The 18,215-nt window shown below is 44.6% G+C and overlaps 1 long non-coding RNA gene across 1 annotated transcript; it reads right to left on the bottom strand.

Moving 5' to 3' along the window:
• Positions 1-16,718: 16,718 nt before the first annotated feature.
• Positions 16,719-17,806, bottom strand: LOC117648148. Its single transcript, XR_004587860.1, has 4 exons — positions 17,585-17,806; positions 17,183-17,312; positions 16,937-17,108; positions 16,719-16,853 (listed from the first exon to the last, which is right to left on the bottom strand). It is a non-coding gene; the product is annotated as an uncharacterized LOC117648148 (long non-coding RNA).
• Between the last annotated feature and the right edge of the window lie 409 nt (positions 17,807-18,215).

The following is an 18,215-nucleotide window of genomic DNA, read 5'->3' as shown; positions in this document are numbered from 1 at the left end:
GCTGGCCGGCGGCGCGACTGCTGATGCAGCGCGTCGCTGCTTCGACTTTCCGGCCCGCGCCTTTTAAACTCCGGCGCCCCCCCGACACGAGCCCTCTCCATTATTTTTTGTTTTGTCCGAATGGGCTTTTGTTGTTTGTTTTGTTGTTGTACTTTTAACGTGGAGCGTGCTTTCGGATTATCCAAGCGATCCCAGTTTGAAGAAACCGCTCTTCAGACCGACAACTGCGTTTTGTCTTTTGTTTCCACTTTCGGCAAGCCAGGCCACCCAACTTAGCCAACCTCCCATGCGTGACCTAACCTAACGTATGGCATCGATGTAAACAGCGGTAAACAACCACTGAGCTACAATTTGTTCCAAATGGATGAAAGCAACGGTATGTTGTGGTTAAAGATATTGCGTTAGGTTATGTTCTGCAATTTAAATCGCATTAATGTCTGGTGATGTGTAAATTGAATGAGAAATTGTATTTCATATTTTCTCATACTGTGGACCAGAAGACCGCGCAGGCGGGCAACACTCAAGACGCGTTTTGAGCTCTTGAGTCGCTAAACAGAACTCGAACCGAGCGTGTGACCCCACCAATGATCCCTCGTTCGGAGGGCAATCCGTTGGTGAGGTCACACGTTCTAGTGCCATTTAGCGACTTCAGAGCTCAAAACGCGTCTAGAATTTTGGCCGCTGGTGCCGGTCTTCTGGCCCACCGCGCGCCGCCGCCACTCTTGCCGCGAGCCTCGAGCGCCTGCCGCATAGGCAGGCCCGTACGACTCGCATGCGCTGGACTGGGGTGGCTGCCTAACGGCCAGGCGTTCGAGTTGCTGAAAAGCGTGCACAGCGTGAAAATGAGAGTTAAAGTTAGCTGAAGCGGGGTTGTTTCAAGTAAATAATGACGAAAGGAGGATAAGAACACATTTCTGACACATCAGGCCCATCAAAACTGCATTTCAGAAAAAAGAAGAAAAAATTCGAAAAATTAGTGAAAATAGTGAAATTTGTCAACTTTGGCGCCCCATAGCGCCTAAACGGCTTGTCCAAACTCATTTTGCGGACCGGCAATCGAAAGATCGCACTTTTTTCTCTGCCCAGGACCCGTTTGGGTACTTTTTTGAGCTTCGGTTTGGCAGAACCCATCTAGTCCCAAAACGTCGAAAATGGCCATTTTTGGGGTGTTTTGACCCCTGCCAAATCCAGAGGGGCGGTCGGATTTCGCCCAAATGTCTTTTCGGCAGTTCGTATGCATACAAGGAACCGATAAAACACCAAAGGTGCCCGGTCCTATGATGTCGCCGACCAAGTGGTTTTTTTTTTGTCTGGAGCTTCTCCTAGCTTCCCAAAACATCTGTCACAACACCAAAACATAAAACCAAACAGAAAAGAACACCAAAAATACATGACACTAAAATAATATTTACAGCGCCGATCCCATGCTACTCATTTGTCATGAGCGAGTCATCAAACGCAAAATACACAATTACTCAGGCAGCCATGTCGGTTGGAGGTTAATACTGTGAACTTGAACAAGCGAGGAAATTAACTCGTCATTTGCATCTGAAAGCAGGAGCACCAGTGGCCGCATCCTGCCGCAACACGTCTGTGCTCTCAAACATGGGCATTTGTTAGGAAGCATCAAGGAATGCCTATTATTTATCCGGGGAAACGAAAAGACTGCAGGTCTGCTACAAAACAATAACAGAAGCAGAAGACGTCATAAACAGCTGACGCCGACAGCTGATTGCGCGGGGGGACAAGAACAAAAACTCCACTCCTCTTCAAACCCTGGATAATCTAGAAAGCGTTCACAGCCATGGACCGACGTTTGCAGGTAAGATCATGAAATTTAGAATTCACTCTTGTCTTGCCTCTCCAACTGCCAAAAAACAAGTAAGTCCCTGCCTAGTGTATCGCCCCTCTGGCACCCCTTTTGGCACCTGACACAGTGCACTCGTGTGTTTCAGTGGTCGCAATCCGTGCAAGTTTAAGGTTAGGTGTCGTTGCGTCTAGGGCTGTGATTTGTGTTAGAATGTGACTGTTTGAATACGATGTCGCTTGTCACTCTCTTTAGCCCTGGCTTATAGGAAATCTCATCGCTATGAAACATGTGTAGCCCTGTCCCAATGGCTCTATGCCTCCCTTGACATGACTTGTTGACCATTGATGAAGAATAACGTCTAATAATCGGTCCCTGGTTAGCTGGCATTATGTGTAGGGTCTGTCACATCTGTTAGAATGTGACGTTTGTCATGATAGTTTGAATACGATGTCGCTTGTCACTCTCTTTAGCCCTGGCTTATAGGAAATCTCATCGCTATGAAACATGTGTAGCCCTGTCCCAATGGCTCTATGCCTCCCTTGACATGACCTGTTGACCATTGATGAAGACTAACGTCTAATAATCTGTCCCTCTCTTTTGCAGTGAAAAATGCCAGGATCTACAAGGTTCGCATATATCATAACTTGCGTAATTCTTATCTCCGCCCACGATCGTCGCCCAGGCCTCCACCACCACCACCACCCCAAGCTGCTGTCAGCGCATAGGTACGCCGAAAGGCTCATGCACTCTGAAAACCTTACAAACTATTTTGGGCCTTACAAAGCAAGGTTGCTTGTTGTAACAAAGTATTTTGAGCATACATAGGCTTACGAAGAGAATACTTCTTAACTAACTGTTTCTTCATAACAAACTAGGAAGGTAGCTTGTTCCAATAAAGTGTTTTGAGCATACATTAGTGAAAACAATACCTCTTAACTAATTGTTTCTTCATAACAAACTAGGAAGGTAGCTTGTTCCAATAAAGTGTTTTTAGCATACATTAGTGAAAGCAATACTTCTTAACTAACTGTTTCTTCAAAACAAACTAAATTAGCTTGTATTATGTATGCTCAAAATAGTTCGTAAGGTTTCATCTGCGTGTGCTGTGGAAATTGTCTCTCATCAGTGTTCTGTACTTTGCAGTGCTCCACGGCACATGTTTTGCCAGAAATGTGTGCTGCTGTACAACAGTTGTCCCAGGGTTGTCACTGTACATCAATGTACATCAATGTACACTCATGTGCCGCCATGGGACCCTGTCGAATGCACTAATGCCTATCATACCAGCCACCATCAACAACAGCACCTTCTTCAGCCCACAGTCTTCCACCACCTTCCTCAGCCAACAGTCTTCCACCACCTTCCTCCATAGCCTTCATAGCCTTCAGTATCATCTGTCAGTCACCCCCCCCCCGGCCCCGTCATAATCACTCTGCATTTTAATTTTAACTTTTGACAGACGTAATGCCGTGTGTGAATGTGACTGAGTGATTGGGTGACTGATTAAGTGTGTGTGTCAGTGAGTGAGTGAGTGGACATTTTAATTAATTCATTTTCTTTTTGTACTATTAATAATGTGAGTGTGAGTAAGTGAGTGAGTGTCTGAGTGTGTGTGTGAGTGAGTGAGTGAGAAATGATACTTAATGAGTGAGAAATGATACTTCTTAATAATAAGCCTGTATCTTCAAGGGCAACCCCGGGATGGAATTTGTAGGGAAAGGGAGAGGTGCTCTGCGCCACACAAGAAGGTCATAACCTGACCGTCAGAGACGGCGTTGATGCCCTGGGGGAGCAGGCCCCTTTTTTAACATCCGGGAGAACCCCAAGAACATGCATACGTGGGACTTTGCCAGCCATACATCATGGTTTGCCAGTGAGGGGCAGGGTGGGAAGAGCAAAGGTCCGCATAAGATGCGCACAATGTTCAATGCAAATTTTGTAATTATAACTGTATAAATCTCATTTTACGTTTTGGGGGGGGACCCATCCTTGTCACTAATCTGTCTTACTTGCAGCTTTATACATTATTTTACCTTTTTCATTGTGTTCATCTTACTATGTCTCATTTGATTTATTTTACTCTTGATCATTTTATTTATTTTTTTCTTTTCCTTTAAACTAGTTTATTCTGTTCATTTTAGTTATTTTATTCTTGTTCCCTATTTTTCTGATTGTTTATCATAACATCTTGTAAATATGTTCGGGTCTTATTACCCTTACTGAAATTGTGATTTGAGGGAGCAGTCTCGTCCCTGTACTCTTTTTAGAGGGTTTAACCCCCTCTTTTGATTACGATGATTATTAAAAATACCTGTTAGAGACCGTTTGTCTCTAAGATTTATCTCTAAAAAGTCATCTTTATATCAGAAGAGGGGGTTAACCCCTCATAAAGATGTGTGCAGGGACAAGACTGTCCAAATAATTTTTAAGCAGCATTCCAATTCTTCCCAACTAATCTCACTTTTCTTGCAGTTATCAACATTATCCTACCTTTGTCCATTCCATTAATTTCATTCTTTTTAATGCACTGCCATTATGAATTATCAAATTTTCGGACAAAAAGTTTAATGCATATTCTCATAACTTACAAATTTTGTGTTACTTCCTTGTATTGCGTGCTCTGTTATGTTTCTGGCTCTTTGTTTCATTATTTTGTTTTGCAAATAAAACCGAAGTGAAGGGCTGCCACCCGTCTGGTGACTCCGAGTGGTTGGGAGGCGGGCTTAGAAAAAAATTCTGATTGTATCCCAAAGTACTAATTTCCTTTTTTCACAGGGGTTGAGGGGGATGTCCCTTGCTCTGTTCTTATTACCAAAATTGTATATTTTTTTTTCGGCATTGAGATCCCTGTAATGTGTGTCACTTTTGTACAATTTTTCAACATGCTTACTACATTATTAAAAGCTATTTAGATCTTCATCTGTATTGTTATCACTGACCCCGCCCTGAGTGGCAAACCAACGCACAAATCCAAACGCCCGAGGGGGAGGCAACCCACACAGTACCTGAGGGTAGGCAAACCCCCACAGTAACCGAGGGTAGGCAACCCGCTGGGGCCCCACTGCTCAGGCGCCCGGGCGCCATCTGGCGGGCCGGCGTGAACCGAAAAAAAAGACGATCGCCACCCGAGCGCTCGAGGGCATTGCCCCCAAAGGCCCAACACCCCGGCGCCACACCCAAGCCTGGGCCCCGGGGTGCCCGAGCGAGCCCCGGCCTGCAACCCTCATCAACCCCGGTATAAGCGGCCTGACCACACTGAGCCAAAAGCGATCCTTGGTGCAAAGCCTGTGATATCCCCCTAGGGAATGCCAAGCCATATTGCCCGGGGCTTCCAACCCCCATGAAAGCAGGGCATTGCACTTATGGCCGCCCGACCTATAGCGGGATTCCAGTGCAAAGATCCTTATCGGCCCCAAAACCTTTTCAAAACGGACCCTAAATAGCCTTATGGGCCCCTAACTCCGACCTAACAGTGTAAGACAGCAAGGATCAACTCAATGGTTGATAAGAAAAACAAAACAGTACTGACTTGTAGAATCCAATGAATTCCTTTCTTAAATTTTATTGCTGGTGCAACACAGGAAGCAAAATAAGGCCTTGACAGAACCCTAACAAAAATACAAGTCTCAAGCCAGTTATAGTTTCCTTTTGATTCGTTTGTCAGATGAAAGAGATTTTTCTCGGTGTTGATTCAATGATGTCTTTACAGGTCTAGCTGGAAGCCAAACCAAAGGATTCGGCTTGTGGCCAAACAACCAGGTCTGGCAGGGTTTTGATAAAGAAGACTAAAATCTAATTACCAGATGGAACAAGACTGTAGTAATCAAGATAATTTTTGTATGATCAGGTCTGGCACGGTTTTGATGATGAAGATTAAGATCTAATGATCAGATTTAATAAGATTTAAAAAAAAACAACAACAAAAAACAGATAACTTTTGTTTGACCAGACCTGGTAGGGTTTTGATACGTAAGACTAAGATCTAATACCGCAGACAATGCTCGAAGATATGGAAATGCGTGGAGTATTTCAACATATGCCTTTGAAGCTGGAAATAAAGATTTAAAAGAGAAAATACATGCTGAACATGGCGTACCCCACCAAATTATTCGAAGCTTGAAGAGGACCTCAGCCATTTAAGTCCTTCAATCCAAAGCATCTACTACGGAATGTGATGAATACAGGAAGAGCATTGCCAGGAAGGAAGTCATTAAGAGTTTTTTTACGGGTACTGTTGAGTGCATGATGCCAACCAATTTTTCCCCCTCCAGAGAAGAACTTTGGCATTGTCATAATGGTCAGATTTAATAAGATTGTAATAAACAAGACCACTTTGGTACGACTTGACTCTTACTGAACTATTTCCTCTAAGCCATTGGCCTGAAGCGTATACTTGAATACCACACGATAAGACTCAAACATTGAGGCAATTGAAAGAAGAAAGATATGGAGAAAGCGCTTCATTTGAAGATAGGATTAGCGCTATTTGAAGTTTTCTTATTTTGTACTTGCAGTTTTCCTTTAACTTGCAACAAAAGTTCCCTCGTGGAAGGTGATTGGAGAACATGGGCTGCCATGAGCAGCGCCACATCTCGTGCAGTTCTGCCGAACGGACCCCAAGGAAGGCAGGGCGCAGGAGCAGCCCGGGGCCCACCGTCGGGTAGAGCTTCTGCTCGACCTTGACGTGCAGCGCGTCCCAGCCTTTACACACCGCCACCTTCACCGAGCTCATGGTGAGCTTGATGCTGTTGGGGTGGTCCGCCTGGACGGGGTCCTTCACGGTGGCGCTCTGCGCTTCGCTCTTCATCTCGGGGTCGCTTAGAAAGCGGAAATAGGAAATGTGCAGTGTGCTTCAGATCGATTCCCAATTGTAAAAGGTTTCGAGAACACGTTCTAAATTTCCATCCTGAAGTTTTGTATCCTACATTAAGTTCTGATGACAATTTACCTAATGCGTATGCTTCAACCTCTGTTTATATTATAGATGACTCTGCAGGAAAGTTTAAAGATTGTTTTCTCTCTGGTAATTATGAGAAATAAACCAGTTCTGGTACTGACAGCGAGAGAGTTTGCGTTGAATCAATGCCAACCAGTACATTGCCTAATGAAATTGATTTAGTCCTAAACCAACTTAACCCTGTAACAGCCAATGTAGCCATTTGGCTACAACTCTTAAATTTTGTGCGAGAGTTTGCCACTGACAATTTAATTGGGTTTGGCACATTTTTGTCTGAGAGGAAAAATTACAGTTACCCGGAACTGCCAATGTAGCCATTTGGCTACAACTGGAAAATCCCTGTTAGCGGCTCTGAAAAACGGGTTTTATGGCTTGTTCCGGTGTCAAGGGAAGGCCACAAAGATGCTTCATTATTCTATTTAAAATTGCTTTCCAAAAACAAATTTGCTTGCGCTTAAAATTTACGACAAAAATTTAAGACCCACACCGGGGGCAGCCAATGTAGCCATTTGGCTACAACTCTTAAAAGCCCCGGTGAAGATAGAACTTGGGGTTTGGTTATTTACATTAAATTTGACCCCAATGGTTAGAAAAAGACATTCATTAATATGAATTCAATCTTGGACGTGCCTTGGTAGTTCAAGGGTTAAGGATGTGTTATTTACTAATGCTTTATTGTTTGTGAACAAATTGTATGACATACCACATGTTGCTCGTTGTCATGTTCAAACTGTTGTTGATGATGTTACACATTTACTCACTAACAACTTTGCACTTGTGTCATCTGAATCGTCTAAGTTATTAGAAACAGCCGGTGTTGATATAACTGTCAAATGCAATATCCCATCACTTATCTCTTCTCTGAGCTTACCCTTTGCAAACCTTGGTTCTGAGTTTATGCGATTCAAGGCATTAAGCGAGAAAGGCTTCTTTATTGATCCAGAAACATTTATCTGTGGACGAACTAATGTCTCTGGTATATCTGAAAGTGTTACTGCTCAATTCATTCCACTCCGTCAAGTTCTAAAATCTTTCTTTGAGTTACCTAAGGTCTTGGAGTCTGTTATGCAATATGTGGCAAGCCTTGCTGTTGAGTCTGGACACAACATTATCAGCAACTTCGTTTAAGTGAACTTTGAAAAAAAAAGCTTGCAAATTTTACTCCAGACCAAATTGTGTTTCCCCTATTTTTGTTTTTTGATGACCTGGAAAACAACAATGTTCTTGGTTCTCACAGTGGTGTGTATCAAATTGGAGCTGTGTATGTGTGGTGTCCCTGTTTACCTCCTGAGTTTGTTTCAGCTCTTGAGAACTATTTTCTAGTCATGTTGTTTCATTCTGATGATAGGAAAGCTGATGATCCTTATTTTGAAACATCCAACAATCATATTGTGTTTGCCAAGGTTACTGAGGAACTTAATATTCTCCATTCACATGGAATATCTGTTACAACTTCTGAGGGTACAAAACAAAGTTATTTATAACTTGGCTTGATTGTAGGAGACAATTTAAGATTGCATCGCATTTTAGGCCATGTCGAGTGTTTTATGGCTAATTTTCCATGTAGGCTGTGTAAAATGTCTAAGCATGAAATTTGTTCTGCAACTACTGAGTGTGTTGAATTGCTTCGTACAGTTAAAACTTACGAAGCTGACCTTGCTTTGAATGATGTATCCAAGACAGGTATCAAATAGAGATGTGTATGGAATGATGTTGAAGGTTTTCATGTTGCTGACAATGTTTCGCAGGATTGGCTTCATGATGTTCTTGAACGCGTTGCCAAAGTAGACCTGGGTTTGATCTTGTCTAATCTTACAGCTGAAAATTATTTTACTCTAGATCAGCTTTATTTCAATGTTGAAAATTTTGACTATGGATCATCTGTTTCTAACAAACCTCCACCAATTTCTCAGGAGGAACTTGATTCAGGTAACATTCGTATGTCTGGAAACGAAATGCTTAGTTTTATTCGATGTCTAGGTGCCATAGTTGGCTATTTAGTTCCTTCTGGTGGCAATCGTTAACAGTGTGTGTCCATAATTGCAGTTGGTGATTCCCTCCAGCATGTTACGTCGGATGATCCATGCCGTTGAAGATGCTGCTGTGTTCCTTCAACGACTTCGTGACATGGGTGCTCTGATGCTGACGGAGGAAGTCGAATTGGTCGACGTGACCGACCCAGGGGCCGGGCCATTGTCTCGACTTCCCCTACCCACCATCCTAGCGAGGCCGGACCCGCAGTGTGTCTGCGAAAAAATCCAGCGTGCCGAACATTAGCGCACTGTTGTAGTTGACCAACACTCCTACCCCCTGTTCTGCACACTCATGTCAGTCTGTCTGAAACCGTGAACGAGAAAAGCTGCTTTCATCAATCTGAGTACTTTTAAGTCAATCATCATAATCAACTACTCAACATGGCGCAGTCACGGAAATAATTATCGAACCTGCGGTAACTTCATACCGCTATTCAAGTACCTCAAACTATTTTTTCTCCTGGCCTGATGATGTACCGCCTTTTTGTGGCTGTAACACTATACCGGCTTCCCAAAGGCGGTAAAATCTGGAGCCCGCCTTTGAATAAGTACCGCCACAAAAGGGTGGAAATATTACCGCCTTTCAATTTAGAGTGAACGTCACAGGCGGCCGATCAGCTGATTTCGGTCATTTTGAACATATTCGACAACCGCCGAAGGCAGGCCAGCGCCGCAGGCCAAGGTAGATGTTAACGCAAGGCGCGCATCGTCGGAACTGGCGCGGCATCGCGAAGCCTGTTACGACAAGACACTGTCTGGCCTGGCGTACACCAACCTTGTACTTGGTGTTCACAGGCTGCCGGATGTTGATGTGGCCAGCTCGAACTTGGGCAAGAATCTGATAGAAGTCGTGTTCCTCTGAACGAAGTTCAACCAAAAGTTTCCAGGCATTCGCATGGTGGATTACCATTATCTTCTGGAGTTTGGAGTGATACGCCTCGACAACGTTGTTTTTCCTGTGCGAACTGTCAACCGCCTGCTCGTGCACGTTCCACACATCGACTGGGAACAAAGATGGACTAAGTGTTGCGGACCGACGAGTGGTTCCTAGCTTTCCCTTAAACTCTAAAACTATATGGTCTAACCTTTCTTTACCTAAGCTAACGGGCTCGCGAAAGATCTTACTCTCATTTCATTACTCTTGTATTTGTCTACTCGTGGCAGACCTTGCAAGAAATTCCGCATGCAGCTCAAGGGGATGATGGGAAGAAATTATTTCGAATATCTTTAAATAAGTACTCTAAAATGGTTCTGGGACGACGGGCGATCATTTCTGTTCATTTCCGAGTAAAAAGAAATTATATCCGCGCATTATATTTTATATAATAAGGAATTAATGATTACATCTGCTTCACATGGAGTACATGGCTTTTTTTTAATTCTCTTACCAACCTTCAAGGTACATCGGAACTACATAGGAAATGGAACTGTTGAAGAAAATGTCCTTATGTCCTCAGAGCTGATAAAGAGGACATAAGGGGACGATCCCCTCCAATTGTGCATTCTTATATTTGTTGCTCTCAAGGGATACGTTTGCTCAAATTGTTTACAGGAAAGTGTAACTTAAAAAAAAATCTCCATTCAAGGAACGTTCATGGAAGCAGATGATACTCGTCTGGTACTGTCCTGTGTCCTGGGTCGGTCCTAGGTCGTAGTTGTGGCAGTATGCTCTTATTTCAGTGATTGATATGAAATTTGTAAAAAACAAGAAAGCGGCCGCGCGGCCGCGCGGGGAGGAGGGGGACCGCGCGGGGAACGGGGGTTTCCGCCCAGGCTGCGCCTCAGCCACCGAGCGAGCGAGCCAGCCATAGCGAGCCACCATCTCGCCCCACACAATATTTATCAGGATATGCGCTTGGTTTCTAGACTTGAGAGTAAAAGCTAGCTGACACCTTAATGTGAGTCTTAATGTCTACGTTTGCTTTAAAGTGTAAAGGTATCTGCTAAAAAACCATTTTGGAGGTGTGCTCCTTTGATGGAATCACTCAAAATCGAGTCCGGAATGCTCGCCCTTATTCCAGTTCCTCTGGAACTCAGAACACACAGAAAAAAAAAATCGGATTTTAGCAAAACAGGGGTGAAATTGGACCTTAAAAAAACATTGGCGACCCCTAAATAATTTTTGACCAGTCTCAGTTTTGGTGTAGGATATTTCAAGGTAGGTGTACGCCAGACTGTGTCTTGTCGTAACAGGCTTCGCGATGCTGCGCCAGTTTCGACAATCCACGCCTGGCGTATACACCTACCTTGGCTGCGGCGCTAACCTGCCCTTTGGCAGGCTGCCCCCTTTGGGAGACCGTGGAAATGGGCGTGATCCCCCCAAAAAGAGCATTTGGTCATCAAATCTTCACTAATGGGGCTAAACTTTCGGTCGGAGGTCTGAATGGGTTCATTTTCGTCATCAGCAGCCTCAAAAAAATTTATAACGACATTGAATTTGACAAAAAAATTTAAAGTTCCAAAAAAGTTGTCTTCTTCCTGCCGTTTTTAAAGTGTTTTCGGTAATATGACCGAATGGATTGAGATAGAAAGCTGAATTTTGGTGTGTGGTGAGCCAAGGATATGCCCAATGACCCTGCAAAATCTCATCAGAATCGGCCGAGCCGTTTAGGAGGAGTAGTGCGGACACACAGACACACACACACACACACACAGACAGACAGACAGACAGACAGACATGAAAAACTTTTCAACCCCACTGGAGTAACAGGCTTCGCTATCGCTCAGCCAAAAATAGATGAATGAACAATTTTCCGGGTGCGCCGGTATGAATTTCAAAACAGCGTGTTTTTTCCCTACCCCCTTTGTGCAAGGGCTACGCTACCTCAAGCCCGCAGGTCCGCAGGGAGTTTTAAGGCCAGCTTTCCTCCGGCCGCCTGCAGCGCATGCAGCCTCGCTCGCTGCGGCGAAGGCGCCGCCCCCACCTCGCGGAGCACTACCAGCGCACTGGCCGCACGGTCACGCTGCTCCATTTCCCTCTGGACCCGCTGGTGCAGAATGGCTTCCCAGGCCTCCAGGTGGGTATAGAGGCGGTCCAGGGACATCACACGATGGTCCTTCTTGACGCAGAGCGGCGAAACCGACGCCCGCTGGCAGGTGAGGCAGAACATTTCTGAAAAGCATTAAATCCAATGGTGAGTCACTTTGTGAGACACACACTTCTCAAAAACTGAAGTCCTCCCGCAAGATAGTTCAGCGCAACCGAGATGCATGCTGGGAGCCCTTGCGTGCGACCTCGCGCCTAAGGAAATAGTGACGAAAAAAGTGACATTTTCCCGCTAAAAGTGCATAAAAGTGCAGTATTTAGGACGAAATTCTTAGTAAAACTTAGTAAAAGTTTCAAAGTTTAAAAAAAATCTCATTCAACGAACGTTAATGAAAGCAGATGATACTCGTTTGGTTTTCTTCTAGGTAGTTGTTCGGGATTAATTGTGTAAGAAATAAAACAGATAGCCCAATAAATAGACCTAAGCGAGCTGGGAGCTGGCCAGTGGTGCGAGCCGAGCTGTGGTTTGCGCTTGCATCCGCTTGCACCCTGCACCGATGCGCCGCTCCCCGAGCTATGCCGAGCCTTGAGGCATTGTTGCTGTTCTGTGCGCTGTACCCGGGGAGGGAGGGCATTGTTGGCCGGTGCCGCTCGCGCTGTACCTGGGAGGGATTGTCGATGTTCCGCGCAGACTGCCTGCCATGCGACACTCACGATCCCGCCCGGCAGCCACCACCCTAATATTATTGTTAGGATACCGCTTGATTTCTGGATTTGGGAGTAAAAGCACGCTGACACCTTTATGTGTCTAATAGTTTTAGATATGTTTCAAGTGTAGTAAAGGTATCATCTGCTAAAAACAAACAACATAATTCAACAATAATTTTAACTGAATAATAAAGCAAGTTCTTATTTTCAAGACACTAAAAGTTCCAATAACTTACAAATAAATAAAAAACTTACAAATTAAAGGAGAACTTGAATGAATGAAAATGTACAAATCAATGGTCACATAAAGATGCATTCATTGGCAAACAAAATATACAAAGCTTCAAATCAGTATCAGACAATGCAGCTGAATATGATTGCTCAACAATATCAGTTCTTGCCTTGTCTTTTCTCCTCACTCTTAAAACCTTACGAAGTATTTTGAGCATACGTATAACAAACTAAAATACTTTGTTATACGAAGAAATAGTTCGTAAATTACAAAGTATTTTCTTTGTAAGCTTACGTATGCTCAAAATACTTTGTTATACGAACTACTTTTCTTTGTAAGGCCCAAAATAGTTTGTTAGGTTTTCTCAGTGCTCTTCTTAGCAGCAAAGTTTATTTGTTTGCAAACACTTGAAGCGTAACAATCACAAACATAAGATTTATGATTTTTGATTCAGTCATTACCATGGACATTCCATGAAACCCATTCAACATTAACAAAGCCAATTTCTCGAATAAGTCTCTGAAGTGTATCAGGTAAATGTATTAAAAATCTGTACTTCTCTTCAAAGCGCCTGAAACAATCTTTTAAAATGCCACAAGCTCGTGACTCGGTCAACCTTCAAAGGCAAGCCTTTGATTCCAAACAAATATGTTCTCAAAAATAAGGTCAGAATGAGTAAGGGAGTATGGGGTGATTTGTAACAGATTTCGGAATTCACTATACAAAATTAAGAATATTCTGCATATCGGTGCCAAACTTGTGCCAGTTGAGCAGTCTGGACCTTCATCTAGACTGTGCAGCTCCATTGGATCAATCTGGAGTCCGTAATCTTTGAAATCTAAGACGTTTCCGGAACCCTTGCATGGTGTTACGAATCGCCCCAGCATGGGGTGATTTGTAACAGCCATGGGGCTTTTTGGCTGAGCGATAGCGAAGCCCGTTACTCAGGTGGGGTTGAAAAGTTTTTCCTGTCTGCGTGCGTGTGTGTGTCCGCACTACTCCTTCTGAACGGCTCGGCCGATGTCGGTGAGATTTTGCACACTTTTTGGGTATGTCCTTAGCTCGGCACACGCGAAATTTCACTATCCTAGCTCAACTGGTTCAGTTTTTTATAGTCGAAAAACACCTAAAAAACGGCGAAAAATCGAGTTTTCTGCAGATAAATCACTTCTGTCTTAAAGAAAGGGGTGTCTGGGGGGCGGGACCCCCCAGCCCCGACAAGTAATAAAGTTACAAGGTAGGTTTACGCCAGACCGTGTCTTGTCGTAACAGGCTTCGCGATGTCTCGCTGCCTGTTCCTCCAATCCACGCCTGGCGTACCTACCTTGGCCTGCGGCGCTAGCCTGCCTGCGGCAGGCAATGGCTTGTCCATTGTCGGTTACTTTTTAACTTGTTGAATGCTGGGGGGCTCCGCCCCCCAGACCCCCCTACATTCTAAATAGAGTTGTTTTATCTACAGATAACATGATCTTGACCCTTGTCACTTTTTAACTTGTCGAGGCTGGGGGGCTCCGCCCCCCAGACCCCCCTTTCTCCAAGACAGAAGTGATCTATGTGCAGAAAGCTCTATTTTTCGCCGTTTTTTAGGTGTTTTTCGGCTATAAAAACTGAACCACTTGAGCTAGGATGGTGAAATTTCGCGTGTGCCGAGCCAAGGACATACCCAAGAAGTGTGCAAAATCTCACCGAGATCGGCCGAGCCGTTCAGGAGGAGTAGTGCGGACACACAGACAGACAGACAGACAGACAGACAGACAGACAGACAAAACTTTTCAACCCCACTGAAGTAACAGGCTTCGCTATCGCTCAGCCAACAAGGGTCAAGATCGTGTTATCTGTAGAAAAAGCACCTCTACCTAGAATGTAGGGGGGTCTGGGGGGCCCCTCAGCATGTAAGAAGTTAAAAATAAAGGTAGGTTTACGCCAGACCGCGTCTTGTCGTAACAGGCTTCGCGTTGTCTCGCTGCCTGTTCCTCCAATCCGCGCCTGGCGTCCATACCTTGGCCTGCGGCGCTAGCCTGCCTTCGGCACGCAATGCTTTAATTTGGTGCATGCTGGGGGGGCCCCCAGACCCCCCCTTCGTTCTAGATAGAGTCGCTTCATCTACCAATTACACGATCTTGACCCTTGTAACTTTTTGACTTGTCGGGGCTGGGGGGCTCCGCCGACAGTTGGAGTAAAAAGTGTAAGGACTTTCGCATATTGTGAATAGAAGGGCGGGCCTAAGTCACGATGGTACATCGATAACTTTGCTTTACCCGCTCACGGTGTGTGTGTGATGTGAGTGGGCCGAAGGCCCGGGCCTTCGACTGGCCAAGTTGGGTCTGATGCGAGGGCCGAAGGCCCGAGAAAAGGCCGCCGGCAGGCCAAGCTGGGCCGGCCCCCTGTCGAACCGAGTTGCCGGCGCAGCGAAGCGGAGCTGGCAACTCGGTTCGACGGAAGGGCGGGCCCTAGCTTGTTTATTTTGCTTGACAGCTTGTAAGTACAGTGTTTTTTTTTGTTTGTTTTTCCATTCCATAGCAGACAAAACCCATTCGACCATGGGTTCTGATCCATTTAATCCCTGGATGGGTTAGGACCCATTGAGACCCAGCTCTTTGCGTTCGCTTAAGAAACGCCTGCTAGGTTAGGCAAAAGTGTGATGCAAAGGTAGGCAAACCCGCTACCCACCGACCAATTAGGGGTAACTTGTAAACTACCATTGTATTTAGCGCCGAAAGTTATGTTTGTGACGACTATCACGGTTGATAAACCTTCTTTGGAAAAGAAATAATGACAAGCCTTGTCCGAGTTTGGACACTTTGTAATGGTTTAGATCCTTTATGGGTGCAATCCATACAAATGAGTACTTTTCAGACACCCATTACATGGGTTACGGGTTGCACCCGTAAGAATGGGTTGGACTAAATTAAATGGGTGCATGAAAAGTGCCCATGTAAATTGATTTAGGAAATGGGTTTTGTTTTTGCCAACCGTTCAACAGAATGTGCAAATGGTAAAATGTTTGCTTCCATAGTTGACGAAGACAAGTACGGATCTCTGGGGGCGCGTGGGTTCCAAGCGTTTTCTTCAAGAGCGCCGCACTGTTAGGGCCGGCCCTACATAGTTGTACAAACATCATCCATGCCCAGCAGCACGGACGATATTCAAGTTAGAAAGTACGATGGAGTAGCAAGAAAGAAGTAAGGTACAGGAGTACGTACATAGTGGCACACGCCGGGGCCGTCCCCCCACCACTCCTAGCCGCGCCGGACGGCCCCGCCCTCCGCTCCCTTTCCGCTACATCCCTGAATGCCCCGTGCTAAGCAAGTAGTACGTTGAATGTACGTGTGGATTGCACGTCGTGTGCGTCTCAGAAGTACACTGGATGTACGTCTCGCTTGTATGGTCTGTTCAACCGGGGTCGGGTTTGGGGGGTGGGGAATGAAAAGCTGGAAATGCTGGAAGTGATTTTATTGCAAATTGATTGTCCTAGCTGAAAATGTAAAAATAACCATAATCTCTTTCCAATGATACTAATTGATTCAGAAATGAACACCCACTAAAATGGAATGCTATTGGAAGAGACCTGAAGAAAATTGAGAACAAAAATGATAAAACAATCTCCCTATTGCTCTAATGCACAGAAAAAAAAAAAAGTATTCACAAATCACCCAATAAATGAAAATTGCTGACGTGCATAAATAGACCATTAATTGAACACGTTTGTTCTTGCTGACAGGAAAAGTGTAAAAATAACCATAATCTCTTTCCAATGGTAATTAAATAAGAAAGTAAAAGGTGTCGTCAATAACAAATAGACATAACACTCAGTAGGTGCCTCAATTTACTAAGAACTGAGCCAGGTCCAAGTTTCATCCCACATCTTCATCACTTGTCTGGAACAAGGAAAATAAAATAAAAACTAACAACAAAGACACAAGCTAACTAAGCTAAGATAAAATGAGAGTAGAGTGTACTTACATCATATTAAAATGGACCACTGAAGAAGACTGGAGTTGTAGATTCTTGGACAGCGTCAGAGTTCAAAACAAACAGCATTAGTTGTGACGAGCCACTAAAAGTAAAATCTGGAGTTCAGAATCTCTATCGAAGGCCAAGTTTCATCCCACATCTTGGTCCCTTGACTGAAAGATATAAAATAAAATAAACACCTAACAAAAAATACATAATCTAACTAAAATATGATGAAATGAGAGAGTGTACTTACATCATAATAATATGGATCACTTAAGATGTTCAAAAATTTCAGACGCGTGGACAATGTCAGAGTACAAAACAAAAATAGTGTGCAGTAGCTGAGACGAGCAACTAAAAAGGAAATCTGGAGTTCAAGAGTCTCAATCGTAGTCCAAGTTTCATCCCACATCTAGATCACTCGCCTGGAACAAAGAAAATAAAAACTATCAACAAACACACAAACCAACGAAGGTATGATGAGATAATATCTACTTACATTATATTGCGTTGCAGACTTTGAGAACAAATAAGAGCCCAGAGGAATCATATTATAATGTTCTGTAGCTGATGCGCCTTAGTTTTAACAAGAAGTGGAATTCGGAATCATAATTGGAGGCCGAGTTTCTCTGAAACATGCGAAAAAGAGATTAGCACCTAAGAGTTCATAACCTCAGAAGTGGTATGGCAAAGTATTACCGAACTTGCAATTTTCATCGGAAAATCTAGCGGAAGCTTAAGATATCCCTGTGTGAGTGCCGAACACGATAAGGCTCGTAAAACTCTTCGAGTTCACAACTACAGGTTATCGGCAAAAACAAAAGTTCGCTTTCAGTGCGGACCTTGCTAGGTTACGGGCCGCGGCGCCCGGCCGCCGTTAGAAAGTAGAAATATTGCTTACCTTTTTATTCCTTGTTGAAGAGATCACTGGAGTTTAAACTGTGTTGCACTTCCATCTATTATTCTTGTGACCAGGCACAGATACACAACAAAGTTTGAGCTAAAGGAAAATATAAACAAAGACAAGAGCGCCGAGAGCGCGCGCAACGCGCAACAGACAGAAAGACAGACAGAAGACAGTCGGTAAGAGTGGCCAACTTAACAAGACTAGAATGCTGCCAACCTAACCAAGGCGGTTTATTTGAACGGCTGTCCGCGCGAGGTCCTCATTGGCCGACGGTGGCGGCGGGGCGCGGGGAGAACGGGGGACATCCCCCACTCCGTCCACGGCGGGCCGCAGCCCGCGGAGCGCAACCCCTGTCCGGTGCAGGGATGTACAGTAAATGACATGTACGGTACATGGCATACCCCAAGTACGAAGGTGATACGTGGAGGAGCACTTGAATGGCCCTAACATCTCGAGAAGTACGTTCATCGTACTTCGGTTTCTGTACATCCAGGGGCTGATGTAGGCTCGGACTTTACAGTGCGATGCAAGTACTCTATGCTTTTCCAAGCGCTTTCCCATAGAAGTGTGTATCTCTTCAAAACGACATGCGTACATTGTATGCTCTAGCTGGAGCATGCCTGCA

This window comes from Thrips palmi, unplaced genomic scaffold, assembly GCF_012932325.1.
Source record: "Thrips palmi isolate BJ-2018 unplaced genomic scaffold, TpBJ-2018v1 HiC_scaffold_3, whole genome shotgun sequence".
Classification (NCBI taxonomy): Eukaryota; Metazoa; Arthropoda; class Insecta; order Thysanoptera; family Thripidae; genus Thrips; species Thrips palmi.
The sequence above is the reverse complement of the archived record's forward strand: the minus strand, read 5'-3'. Positions and strand labels throughout refer to the sequence as shown.